The sequence below is a fragment of the Triticum aestivum genome, chromosome 3B (genome assembly GCF_018294505.1).
Source record: "Triticum aestivum cultivar Chinese Spring chromosome 3B, IWGSC CS RefSeq v2.1, whole genome shotgun sequence".
Lineage (NCBI taxonomy): Eukaryota > Viridiplantae > Streptophyta > Magnoliopsida > Poales > Poaceae > Triticum > Triticum aestivum.
Window position 1 is genome coordinate 842881534 of NC_057801.1, and position 14582 is coordinate 842896115.

The window sequence follows — 14582 nt, forward strand, 5'->3', positions numbered from 1 at the left end:
AAACGCGATCGATCAATACATGTGCAGTGCAGGCCCTCCACCAAGATTTGAGAGGGTGGTAGATGAGCCTTGGCCAGGCATGAAGGGGTTAACATAGTGTATTATGTCAGTTTTGGCCTAAATAGTGTTAAATGTTAGACTTATCTTTCCCTAATAATAAAGCAGCTACTGTTTCTGGTCGTACGTCATTAGCGTTTTTACAGAAAAGCCCCTGTGATTTTTGATAAACAAATCCATAGTCCTCATCATAACTCAGCCCGAACCGGTACGGCGGAAAAAAAAACTAGCCCGGCCACCCGCACAACCCTGCCTCCCAATCCCATCTCCTCCGCGCGTTGCCACCTCCTGCCCCGCCCCGCCTCACCGTGCGCCGCTGAGCCGCCGTTCGTCGCCAGCACCCGCGGATCCGGCCGCCCCTCACCTTCCCATTCGGCTGCACCTCCCAGCGCCGCCGCCCCTGCGAAGCTCCACCGTTGGAGGATCTCCTCCGCCTGGATCCACATCCCCATGGCCGGAACGGGACTTCCTCGAGCCCCCCCCCCCGGATGCACGCTGTTGCTGGTGGAGTTGGAGCACGCCGGCGCTCTGGCCGCCCTCTTCCTCCCTGTTCCCTCCCATCCCTCCTACTACAGCCAGGGCTATAGCCGCCCTCTTCTCTCCCCGTACCGCTCTTCCTCCCTGTTCCTTCTCACCCCTTCTCCCGCAGGCTCCAGCTGTGGTGGTGGGGGTGAGCAGCTGCCCTCCGGTGGCCTGGGGAGTGAGGAGGGCGCCATTCTAAAGCACGAGAGCTCGGCGCATGGCGACAGTATAGATCGGCTACAACAGCGGCAACGGCCCAACGGCGAAAGGGGATGGCTGCATGATGATCTTGTTCTGATCAATTCTGAAATAGGAATGGAGGACTACTATGGTGGTCGCTGTTGAGGATGCTGGATTACTTGACAGTAGGTATGCTATTTCAGAATTATTGGTTGGACGTACAGTCTCAAGTCTCAACCTAGCAAGAACACTTTCATGCAAAAATATTTAGTCCTTTTTGTCTTGGAACAATAGAAATTCTGCAATTGTCGTGCTACAACACATGCCTTACAATTTCTTCACTGCAATCTTATGCTACAACATATGTCTTATGTATTTCACTTTGTATCAGTTTACTTGCCAGATTTTAAATTGGAGCTTAGCATGAACTGAAGAGAGGATACTTCAACATGTATGTGCTGAAAGGCAAATTAATTTGGAAGTTTATTGTAACTGGTACACAATATTGGCACTAAAAGCGCGAGCGCTGTGAGTGAAGCCAAGCAAGTTCCTGCTAGGTAAAAAAAAGGTGTCAAAACTTTTGTTTCTTAAGTCACCTCAAAGAGATGTGTGTTTTATACTTCTTTTTGTATAAGGATGTGCTCAGCGACACATCAAATTCATAACATGAGCTTTATCTAGATGATTTTGATTTATAAGTGTTCAAAAATAATACTGACTGCAGTTGTCTTACTCCAGATCGTGAAGAAATACACTTTGTCTTATGAGATCATCCTGATTGTCATCAAAAGCAAAGGTCCCTAAACAAGCAAATTGCATTTATGTGCTCTGACATCTTCGTGTTGCTTTTAGTGGAAAGCAGTACAAAGTGTCAATTTCACATGCCAATACTAATTATTCACCTAGCTTATGCAAATTATCCAGCATTTTCCGTTCAGATATGATCTGCTGCAAACACCATAAGTCACCACTCACCAGCACATGACCGTTCCCTCTAGAACTTTGACCGTCGTGTCATTTGATGGAGAAAGAACAAGATGGCCGAGCGACAAACTGAACAACGCCGGAAAGCTGCAACAAACGAGTGGTGGCAGCGCATACACTTGTTGAGCTGTGGAGGCACCCATGCGCGTGCATATTTTTTCTAGCAATTCAACGTTTTATTCTCTTAATAGAACCTCAATAATCTACATTTCAAAAGTTTTACTTGCCTATGAAGATATTCTTTCTACCTATAATAAACCAAAGGAGGACTGGTTTTTCTTCTACCACATTTACTAATTCTTTCACTTTTTAGTTTTGCTTCAGAGAGCTTAAAATTTTCTGACACAATTATCTCTAAAGTCTGTGCCAATCTAATTTTCTAATTTTTGACATAGTGATATATTTCAAGACAATAGCTGGTCAACTTATCTTCTTTATATGTGATCCTGAGCTGATTTGAAGGTCTCATATTTTCTTGAGTGGCAGGCTGGTGAGCAGGACGACGACCATAGTTCAGGGAGCGATTGATTTCAAGAGAGATCATTGGGGACGAGTTCATAACCATGTTACTGTCAAGTTTTAGCAATATGGTCCAGAGAGCGGTAATTACTTGGTTAAACAAACATCTTCCAGTCTTGATATGCCTTTTCACTTTTGGTTATTTGTGAGAACTTTTAGTACGTGTCCTTGTCAACGCTAGAACTGCTGACAACTTTGAAACAAAAATATTCAGAGAAATTGTTCCATGGAACAAGTTAAATGAAGATGCTATTATTCATTTGTGATTGTTTGCGACATACAGAGATTGATATATTGAAGTTTGTAATGGCTAATGGCCAAACATATGAATCTGTTCTTGATACTCCTTTTCCCTTCTCTTAATATCATCACATAAAAATTAGAAGCCTTCTAACATATGCATATTTCAGGTTTCAGAAGAGGTAGAGAAAGAGTTGTTCAGACAATTCAGTGCAGAAGCAACACCTCCAAGGTGAGAAATATGTTTCTGTTTAGCCTTCTTTGCTAGCTGTGTCCCTCTGTTTTTTTACTGAACTGTGCTCCTCTGTTTGGATGATTATTGGAGAGAAAGAGAGATGATATGGAGACCACGAGTATGTGTGTATGGATCGGGGAGTGGTAGATTTTGGGCCAAATACATTATAACCGGCAACCAACTTCATAAAAATATTCATTACCCTCTCCTTTGAAATGAATTTTTGCTTGGAACATTTCTTATTTCTTTATCTGTTAGTGCTTGATTCTATCTCTGCTCTGTCTGAGGCCACCGGCGCCGATGTGACCGAGGTGGAGGCGACCGGCAAGAGGGAGGCTAGCGCGACCAATTTCCTCGAGCTGTTCAACTTATTAGTCCTTGCAATTCCAAATTCACATAGGTATGTAGGCTGTAACGGCACCGCTGTAGCCATCGCTGCCTTCTCCAATCCTTGGTAGCAGATTAATGCATAGTAGGTGAGTGCTTCAGGCTGTAGATTTGGCTCGCTTCCTTAGTACCTCATGTCTCATGTGGTTAAAGCTATGCGAGTAATTATGAAGGCTTGATCATCAGGAAACATCCATGTCAATTATGTGTTTGCCGAATTTCCTTAAGCATATGGGATTCAGTTGTTTGATGAATTGCCCCCAAAAGGTTTTGATGAATTTCTTTAAGTAGGCTTCTTTTCATAGTTAATTTCAGTAGATCTTGCTTTATCTGTACACATGAATGTAAGGATCTGTACAATTTGTTGATGGTTTGGCAAGTAATGTAAATATTCCAATTGACAATTCTCTAGGATTCTGTAGTCTAAGTTTCTCTCTTTCCATCCTTGTAGGGTTATCCTGGTTTTGTTAGCGTCATAACTCTCAGTGAATATAAGTCCATTGTTTCCTTTTTATTGGTATGTGAGAAAAGTGGATGTGCATGCCTCCATTCAAACAAAGACTGAATCATACTGTAAAGCAAATTCAAACCCATTGAGACTAGCTTTTCCAAGACTTAAATTATTGAGAGTGTCACTTTCATACATCATGATTGGTGCTACAGTTATACTTAACATACAAAAACATTCATATCTTGCTGGAAGTTGTGCTTCTCTACTTTATAACATGTTTTTTGATGTGCAATGCTGCCACTTACTACATTGCCTGCCACATGCTCCGACGAATGTCTCAGTTATGTAGCGAATAACGTGATTTGAACAAAATTATTACGAGCTTTGTTATTTTCACACGGATGGGTTCATGGATTAAGGTTTCCTATTTTTCCTTTGTATTGTCATGGCCACAAAACTGCTATTAGTTACTTACACATTTAAACTCATTTCTACTCATAATGCGTACATTACTTGGAGAAGGAACTGCCTTCCAAGCTAAACGATTTCTGTCTTACAGACATTCAAAAAATCTTCAATCCTCATTGTATATAATATATTATAAATCTTCAACTCTCACTGTATAATTATTTTGCGGGGTAACTCTCATTGTATAATAAAATTATATATCTTCAACCTCAATGTATAATAAAATTATAATCTTCAGGGTTCTATAATGTTTTTTTAGAGCACGTGAAACGCGTGCCATATTCTCATAGAAGGCTAATGGTTGTCAATCCATATTTTGTGCTCTTATATTTGGTTTCATTTGATTGTTGAAATATAAGTACACTATAGACCTAACTATAGGTACTAAACCTAGCCCATGCTTGATTATAAGTTTATACCACACATTATTACTATTGAAAGCTATATTAAATCCTAAATTTGACTCTTCTGATAATGAAATGAAGGTGAGGAATGTCATCTTTCTTTGGCAGAAGAAATTATGTTTCAGTTTTGATTTTATTTTTTAATGTTCTATATGTATTTTTATTCTTATGCTTGATTTTTACAAAAACCATCTGATCAGAAATGCTTATATCTTAACTTAATCGGCAAATCGAAGAACACATTCATTTCTAAGCCGTTTTGCAAAGATTGGCTAGCTGAAATCACAATTCTCCTTCATGTTATTCCTGAACACACATTCCCATCGCTATGCATATTGGATTGGGATGTCATTTATTTTCTCCCTTTGCAACGCACAAGCCTTTTTGCTAGAAAAATGCATAGAATCTAAATATGATATTAGTTTAGCTGTTAAATATTTCTAAAATACTATTTTTAATGTAAATATAATATATAGTGCACGATCCGTTTTTCTTTCGTACCAGCGATGATCCGACTTGCAAGTAAACACCCATGAAAACCAGATTAAAAGAAAAGAAAACATTGATAACCACGCATGCACACCTATGAAAAATCTCGCGGGTAAAACAATATATTTCTCATCTTATTCTGAGCGAGTGTGCGTGCGCACGAGAAAGAGACACCTTAGGACTCTTCACATTCAAACACGTTTTTGTTGTGTCAGCACATCGCCAACACAAATGTGATGCCATGTGAAAATAAAGGACATGGACCTATTAGAGTCTTGAATCATGATTATTGGGTTAAGAGCATGTGTTATTTTTTCTCCCGTTGCAACGCACGGGCTCTTTTCCTAGTCTTTACCTAATCTTTACTCTTTACTTACCTACTAATAAACCAGCTAATGCTTCTGGTCGTCCGTCATCGGCATTTTTACAGAAAACCCCTTGACTTTTATGAAAATAAACCCGCAGTCCAGTAAATATGTGAAAAAAAATGTTTCGTATTTCTAATCCATCCGTGGACGCGTGTGCGGTTTGCCAAATAAAAAACCAGAGTCGAGCGACCACGCCTCCCACCCCGATCTGGATCCTCCGCCTCCCCGCCGCCGGTCCGCATCATCCGCGATGCCATCCCCGCGCGCCGGCCTACCTCCTCTCCGCCGCGCCCTCCTCCCCACACCACGGCCTGCCTCCTCTTCGCCGCACGCGGTTCGCCGACAGCGAGGCCCAGGCCGCAGCGCTCCAGGCCCGCGCCGGCCGGCTGCAGCGCACGCCGCCGACAACGATCGGGCTGCTCAACACGCTCCTCGCCGCCATGGGCCACGACTGGGAGGAGGAGGACGCGCGGGAGGCGGGGCAGCGGCATAATCAGCGCGTGTTGGATCCAGCCGAGGCTGAGGAGCCCGCGAGATCCCGTGACAGGGGTCTACTCGTCGTCCTCTTGCGCGAGACGACTGAGGGACGCGGCGGCATGGGTTTGACTCCAGAGAACGGCGACAATCCGGCTGCCACCGGACGGATCCAGATGGAGGAGGGTCAGGGAGGCGCGCGGGGAGGCCGTCGAGGTTTGGGGGCGCCGGATCCAGAGTTCGGGGTGGCGCCATGGTTGCTCGGTGAGCTCCTGCAAGGGAAAGGGAACATGAGCGGCGGGGGAGACTCTGCTATTCAACGGAGATAAGAAGAAGAAGATGAAGACGCAAACAGGTGAGTATAGATCAAGCACAGAAAAAACAGAGGGATTTATTAAGAAAAAAGAAGAGAAACAAATCCACCAGCAAACCATGCAGCAACTCCAAAGAGGACACCAAGAACCGGGACAAGCATGGAGCAGCGGGGAGAGAATCTAGGCTGCAGACGCGCCTCCAGCCGGCGAGCGCCTCTTGCTAACTACTGACTACCTACAAGGGAGGCCAGAGGGAGAGGGGAGGGGAACGGAGGAAGAGGAAAGCTTGGAGAGAGACAGGCGGAGAGCACGAGGAGGAGCTGGTTCACGCTGGCTACTGCCTCTGTCGTTCTCCGTATGTGGTTATCCCACAAATATAATTTTTTTAGGCCAACAAATGGAAGAATGCGTGTGCATCGCTCAAAAGTGTGCGTGCTTTTTTTTAATAAGTGCGCGTGTTTTTCTAGAAAAAGAGCCTACCGTCTGCGTAAAATGCTTGTGTTTGGGCCCAGTTCAAAAAGAAAGAAAAGAAATTTAATCTTGCAAGCCAAACAACCAACATTTTCTAAAACAACATAGTAAAAACTTATTTTTTTCAAACATTAATAAAAAGTTATATATAAACAATCACACTTCAATGCACCACTACTCTTGTTGCAATTGACAGCCTCAGAGAATTGTCGTGAAACAAACAAATCAGGCACTCTCTTAGCCCGTTTTGAACCACACTTTTTGTTCTCTGTTTAATTTGAGAAAGTGCCCAATTTTCTAAAATTTAAATGTAGTATATGTCTCACACCACAAGTAATTTTAATACGGTTCTAAAAAACAGTATTTTTCATACGTTTTCTCCGTAACGATGCATGGACATTCAGACAAAGAGATGATATATCCAATTTATTGGTTGAATGATCGAAATGTTTTAACTAATATAATTTGTATATCTTTACCTAATAATAAAACAAATTGGGTTTCTTTCGTCCGTTATGCCATTTTTCAGAAAAGTCCCTCTATTTCAGAGAATTCAACCTGCAGTCCTGTTTTAAGTTAAAACGAATCATTATTTTCGTATTTTACAGAAAAGTCCCTGTCTTTTTTTGAAATCAAACCGCCGTCCGGATTTAAGTCACACCCGAAGCGTTATTTTACATTTTTTGAAAACCTCCCTGATGTTTTAGATAATTCATCCGGGATCATATTTAAGTCAAACAAATGTTTTTTAAAATCATCCATATCTTTTAAACCGTAACTCCGATTTGAACATGTTATATATAAAATTTGATTAGAAAAATATGTAGAATATGAATATGAGATTATTTTTACCTTTTAAGTATCTTTAAATATTATTTTGGAATATATTTGAGTCAAATCAAATGATTTTCTAAATTATCTGTATCTTTTAAACCGTAACTTTGGTTTTAACATATTATATATGAAATTTTATTAGAAAAATGTGTGGAATCTAAATATGATGTTAATTTTACCTGTTAAATATTTTTAAAATATTGTTATGGAAGCAAAATTATAATTTATAGCGCAAGATCCGTTTTTTCATACCGGCGGCGATCCCGATTGCAAATAAACACTCCACTATAACCATATACGGAAAAGAAAACATCGATAACTACACGTGCATACCTCTGAAAAATGTCGCAAGGGAAAACAACAGATTTCTCATCGCGCGAGAGAGAGAGGGAGACGGAGAGAGAGAGAGGGAGAGGGAGGAGAGAGGGAGAGAGAGACGCCTTAGGATAAACCATATTCAACACACGTTGTTTGTTGTTTTGTGTGAACACCGAGGCCATCGCCGACGAGGGTGAGAAAGAGGATAAGCGGCAACACAAATATGATGCCTCACAAAAATAAAGAAGATGGACCTATTGTGATCTTGAGTGATGGTTGTTGAGTTAAGAGTGTGTGTTATGTTTTCTCTCCCGTTGCAACGCACGAGCTCTTTTGCTAGTTAATAATAAAGCAAATTGGGTTTCCTTCGTCCGTCGTCGCTAGCGATTTTGCAAAAGAGCCCCTCGGTTTGTAAGAAATCAACCCGCAGTCCTATTTTAACATGAGGAAACGCTTCGTTTTGCAAAAAAAACCTTCCATTAGTTAGAAATCTACCCCACGATACTTAATTAAACTAATTCACCACCAGGAACCACCGCCGCTTATCCATTTGCGTTCTCCACCGCCGGGCACGCGTCGCGGCTTGCCGCCGGCGTCCACGCCGCAGGAGCCAAGGAAGGGGTGATGCGTCGCGGCGGGCGTCCGCGCCGCCTGAGCCCAGGAATGGGGCGAGCCGTCGTGGCGCTCAAGATGGGCGCGCTGCTCGGGCAGCACAACGGCAGCAGGGCCCTCCTCGCGGACCATGCACCGGCGGTGACGCTCTTCGGGCACCGCCGCGGCCGGCTGAGCCTGGCCACCCACGAGTGCACGCGGGCACCGCCGGCGTTCCTCATCGAGCTGCCCATGTTAGCGGCCGCGCTGCACAGGTAGATGGGCGCGGGGACCATGAGCCATTGTTGTGCGGTGGAGCTGCTGCTTCCTGTTCGAGAGGTAAGAGAGAGGGTGAGGAGAGGTAGTACACCGGTGGTAGAAGGGGATGAGGGAGGAGGTAGCTCACCGGCGGTGGGAGCCAATCTTAAGATACAGAAGAAATTCATGCAGCCATGATGGGCCACGATCCAAGCCGCCCTAGAATCCTTGCTTGCGTCACCGGCAAACAAGCAGGCAAGCAGCAGCACCACCAGACCGCCTCCCTCCGCCACAGGCCCAGCTAGCCCCGCGCGTGCTGGCCGGCCCCAGATCTGTCGAGCAACGGAGCCACTGAACACCCGCCCCGCAACCGCCGTCGCCACCAGCCACCCACCAGGAAGGAGAGGGGGGGGGGCACCACCACGGGCCAGAACCTCCCGTTCGGGGGGAGCCGGGGAGGGGAGGGGGGATCCCGGCGGGTGGCGGAGCTTTGTGGGGGAGGGGATGGGATGGGGCAGGATCCCGGCGGCGGTGGGCGCAGACGGCAGCGGCGTCGCAACCAAGGGAAGGTCCTGGTATGCTGGTGGGAGGAGGTCGGGGGATACGGATAACTGAGCAGAGCCTCGTGGTAGAGAAAACGGAGGAAGGCTACGAGCCTACGAGCGAGTCCATACGAGCGCCAGCGAGGCGCGCTGGATTCTTCTAGCCAGCCGACGTGTTGTTACGTAGCTAGCGTCATAGCGTGGCACACATGGCCAGTTGTTTCTTTGTTTTTTATGAATTAATATAAAGGTGCGGTCTGGATTCGTCACACATGTGTTAGAAAGTAAATAAAAAATAACTTGTCTCATTATTGGTGTCAAAACACAGACAATTACATGTCATGGCAAACGAGTCTTTAGTTGATCTACATCCAAACAAAGTATACCACATTTTTATTGTCTGATGGTAGCTTAAAATAAGCATTGCGTGTGCAATATTTTTATTATCGGTACGTTGTCTAAAGATAAAATTGTTCACTCGGTTAACTGACTAGGATTCATGTCCCATATTTCAAACTAGCACCCGAAAGAATTTTGTAGTTAATCAAATCATTATTTTAAATTTATTCTGCACCTGCCAGCTTGATTAATGATAATTGGTATTTTGCTTCCCAGTGAAGCACATTATTTTCTTTTCTTCTGTTGCAACGCATGGACTGCAAAGGATATATGAAAGGGTCAGTATTTGAAAGCAATGAGACAACGAACAAAGAAGTGCTGTATAGAACAAATCAAGGTCTGTAGTTATGTTTTTGTTACCTTTGAATTGCACCAACAGCATAGGCCTTGAACATGACAACTTCTGTTAAGTCAGCACCATCAAACTTTGTGTCCAACATCAAAGCCGCAGATAGAGTCTTGCCTTTCAGATTATCTTTATCGTTTGCGAAATTATAGAGCCAGAGATGGTGCTACACGCCTACATCCCAGTTGCCTGACCAATTGTGTTGCCAAAAAATCCAGCCTCGCGTCTCTTTGGATTGGTTGATGGTAGAGGCAACCTCCAACAACCAAAGCAATCAGGGAATAATGTTACGCCAGAAAAGATTTTCTATTAGACAAACTCATGATCTCTCATATAGTAGCTCGGATGGTTAAATTGGAGCCACAAATTGCTGTCCAGCAACTTCAGGTTCAACTATTGTTCAATGTTCAATGTTCAGAAACTTCGTGTTTCAATATGATACTTTTTGCTACATCTTTGAACCGACTTGAGATATTCTATTAGTGTAATCAAATGTGATACTTTGTTCAAGCATATCCACAAAAGCACACACTTCTGATTTTTTTCCTAAGCAGATGGCTTTTCTTTTGATATTACATGACCAAGTGAAAATGGAATATAATTATACGTTTTACTTGGACTCTAACATTTTCTCAGTAACGTTGCGCTACACATTACTGTATTCTCCCGTTGCAACGCACGGGCATATTATATATAATATAATACTAATAAAGCGCGGTGGATTTCCGTCGTCAGTCATCCCTATTTGCAAAAAACTCCCTACATTTTGTTGAAATCAACCCGCGGTCCATCTATAAGTCATAACGAACCGTTTTTTAACTTTTTTAAAAAAGACCCTGAGATTTCAGGTAATCAACCCGCCGTCCATATTTAAGTCATACGAATCGTTTTTTTGTATTTCAACAGAAAACCCCCTAACCTTTCGGTTAATCAATCCGCAGTTTATCTAAAACAAAATTATTCATACCTTTTAAACCGTAACTCCGATTTTAACATATTATATATGAAATTTGATTAGAAAAATGTGTAGAATCTAAATATGATGTTACTTTTAGCTGTTAAATATTTATAAACTATTAATTTGGGTGCAAACTTAATCTATAGTGCACGGTCCATTTTTCTTTCGCACCGGCGGCGATCCAAATTGCAAATAAACACATATTAAAACTAGATTGAGCGGGAAAAAACATTGATAACCACGCATACACAACTCTGAAAAACCTCGCGGAAAAAAACAACACTTTTTCATCTTATTCTGAGCGATTATGTGCGTGCGAGCGCGCGCGTGTGTGTGTGAGAGACGCCTTAGGACTGGCCATATTCAAATGCATTTTCGTTGTGTGAGCAGTGAGACCACCGCCGGGAACACAAATGTGATGCCATTTTAAATAAAGAATGTCTAGCTATCAGGGTCTCGAGTCATGGTCATTGGGTTAAAGAGCGTGTATTTTTTCTATCCCGTTGCAACGCACGGGCTCTTTTGCTAGTAATAATCTTAAGGCAATAAATTTCGCTGGGGAGTCATACCCACTTTGGCCCTAACTAAGCTTAGCCACAATAAATCTTAGATCGGCGAGCCTGGGTGAATGATTATTAGAAGAAAAAGGTAATAAGAGAATGAATCAAAGAAAGAAAAAACCATCAATAGATCTTGCTAGTTCCCATCTCGTTGTCCATGCTAGTAAGTAATCGTCGCTGTTGGAATCCTTTTTTGTCATTGTTTCTGACTTTCCTTTGATGTGATGTGTGCGCAAATCACCCTGCAACAGCTACATGATAATAAAGCCATATATGATCCTAAAAAAAAGCCATATATGCAGACGGGCGAATAGTGCTCAAGGCGCATCTCTATCGACCCGTCATGTCTATGTAATTTATATTTTGTTCCTTGATTTGATGGGCCTAGGTGCTTAGCTTTCCTTGACAGTATTTTAATAATTAATAATTTGACTGTGTGCACAATCTCATGCAGAGGCCAGGGGTATATCCTCCTTTAAAAAAATATGAACATATTTATTTCTATTTGACTGCACATGGCATGAAAATCCTAAATTTCTTTAACACAAAATCATAAATGTCTACAAGCATACATAAATACCCATTCATGTACATTAAGATTGGTTTTGAGCTTTCCCAGAAGCATGGCAAATAGAAAAAAAACAGCGAGGCTAATCGGCTGCGATCTGCTGCAATTTATCAGTACCGAAGCCTTGAATAATTTATCGGTTAAGATGTTTTAGTTCAAAGGAATCATATAGAAATTTTGGGCGTTTATATTTTTTAGAAATCTTTTCTATGCGACTTGTTTGATCTTGTAGGGATGGAAAGCATAAAAACATTCTTTTTTTGTGCGAGACATAAAAATATATTCATGTGGCCTCCTTTGCATGAACTTGGAAGATAATTTCCGCCGAGTCAGACCTTCGGGTTCCTTGGTTCAGTGATAACTTTGTTTGCACCTAATGCTTAGGGAGATTCTTGTAATTTTCTCATGGTGCAACAACACAAACATTTATATACTGTATGTTCTATGTTTTCAATTCTCATAGGATTCAATACACCAAGACATCAAGTTCCTACATTAATATTTCCGGTTTATGCATGTGTTCTTCGAAACCCGGAAGGAAAGAGGACCGGATTATTCAAAAATAGTGGAAGTGTGACAGTTATAGATATACCTATGGAATAGAGAAAAATGTTTGTAAAATTCATCATGTAATACTGAAGAAGAAAAATGCCAGACTTATTCTAACGAAGAGGTATAGCAAGACTTTCGGTGACCTCAGGCTAAGAGGAAAACATTTTTTGCCTCATGAAAATCGAAAAAGGCCGAGGGTCATCAGCCAATGTATGGAATAGAGTTTTTTAGTTTTTGCTAAGGTTTTGGAAATTATTAGTTCAAAATTAACTTAATGCATATTCAAGGTTTACTAATACTGTTATTTCCAACATCGCTAATTTCCTTCCTCTCCTGTAATAACATGAACTGTAATTACAATTAGCAAATAATAATAATAATTACAGAGTATAAATCAATTCCAACAACAAATGAATATTGGCTCTAGAAGCTTATTATAAGCAAGAAGCTAGCTAGAGACAAAGTGAATCTAATGATGGGAGGACCCTATCCTTATTCCTCTTCCCTATACGGCGATCCCTCGGTTGCTCGCGTCCATCCTTTTGCCAAGGTGTGTGTGTACGTGCAGCATCTCTCATCTCATCTCTCCTTCTTCCTCCTGCTTCCTCGCCCTCGCTGCCTCACCATTCTTCCTAAAACCATTAACCAAGAAGCACAAGAACCTCCTAGCCAATCAAAGCCTGATCTGCATCACTACCGAATATTATTTGTTGTTTTCAGCGACAACATGTTAATTATGTAATTTGTGCATGAAAATGAAAAAAAAACATAGTGTGATCAGTACCACTGACGTGGAGCACTGGAGGACCTATGCAAAATATCAGTGATATTTAAAATATCCCCACATAAGAAACAAGTCATCATGTAGTCCACTTCTGTAAGAAACAAGTCAAGAGAAGTGCATAGCCATAGCTGGAGCTTTCCACAGGCAGGGTGACAAGGATATATTGGCACCACTTACTCGGTTCCTTCTCACCTTTATGCGATTTGCTTTTTTTTTTTTGTAGAACACGCTGGTGAACAAATAAATATATACACGTAACGAATGGGACATGGATGGGCACGCGCACTTTTTTTTATGGAAGATTCAAAAACTGTATTCTCAAGGTAGAAATATAAACCATTAGGTTCAGCTCTGCTAAACAATGGGTTCGGTTCTTTGCTTAGTCTGTGATGTTATAAGGGATATAGCAAATTTCATTGGGTTCACTTGAACCCAATGATACTGAGCTGACTCCGGCTGTGGGAGAGAAGAGAAAGTCTGCGCCGACAAGGAAATGGTGGGCTCAGTGAGAAGAAATGGGCATCAGGAGGGGCCTTTGGAGGCGTCGGTGCGGTGAGGAGAATAAATGTGGGACCGTCAAGGTGAGAAGTTGATAAATGGAAGAGATATGATGCTTGCTGCTATATTTGCGGCTTCTTGGTGTTGTTTCTATTGGATTTTCTTGCTGCGAGCTGCCTCTTGGAATTGGATCATAGTTTTCCGAGCATGGTAAATGGTGGAGCAACAGATGGTGGGCGCCAACTCAAAATGCTTCTGCTAATTCCGTGAAACCAAAAACTGTTGTGGTTATAGCTGCTAGAAATCACTGTTTTTTTAGTTGGGTTAGAAATCATAGTCAAATTGGTAGTTATATTCCCTACAAAAAAAAGAATTGGTAGTTATATGATATTATCAAAAATATAAGAGAGAATTTGGACGGTTCGATGGAGATGGAAATGACTAAGAAGCATAGTTTTAAATAGCCGGCTATAGCCCCGCTATAGCCTTTTCAGCACGGTGCCGCTAAATGGTCTCATGTATAAATAGCCCGCTATAGCTCTGTTATAGCTGATTTGAAGGTCCGCCGCTATTTAGCAAAGCCCGCTATTTAAAACACTGCTAAGAAGTGGAATCTTTTTACATGATAAACCATACATAGATAGTACATATGACATAGTATTTTGGACGGTCTGCTGGAGATACTAGCTACCACGCCCTTTTGCCCCTCGTTCGCATTTTTTTCTTTCAAAAACAGTATTTTCTTCCTGAAGTTTTGGAATTTGGTTCAAATTTGACTCACATACTGGTAACATTTCACCAAGAGATGAGA

The 14582-nt window shown here is 42.2% G+C and overlaps 1 long non-coding RNA gene across 2 annotated transcripts; it reads left to right on the top strand.

Moving 5' to 3' along the window:
• The first annotated feature begins 674 nt into the window (after positions 1–674).
• On the top strand, positions 675–3378 carry LOC123067030 (uncharacterized). 2 transcript variants are annotated; one of them, XR_006431501.1, is made up of 4 exons: positions 675–1316; positions 2230–2345; positions 2673–2734; positions 3025–3378. It is a non-coding gene; the product is annotated as an uncharacterized lncRNA (long non-coding RNA). The 2 variants fall into 2 exon arrangements; XR_006431500.1 differs by having other exon boundaries at positions 675–948.
• The last annotated feature ends 11204 nt before the right edge of the window (positions 3379–14582 follow it).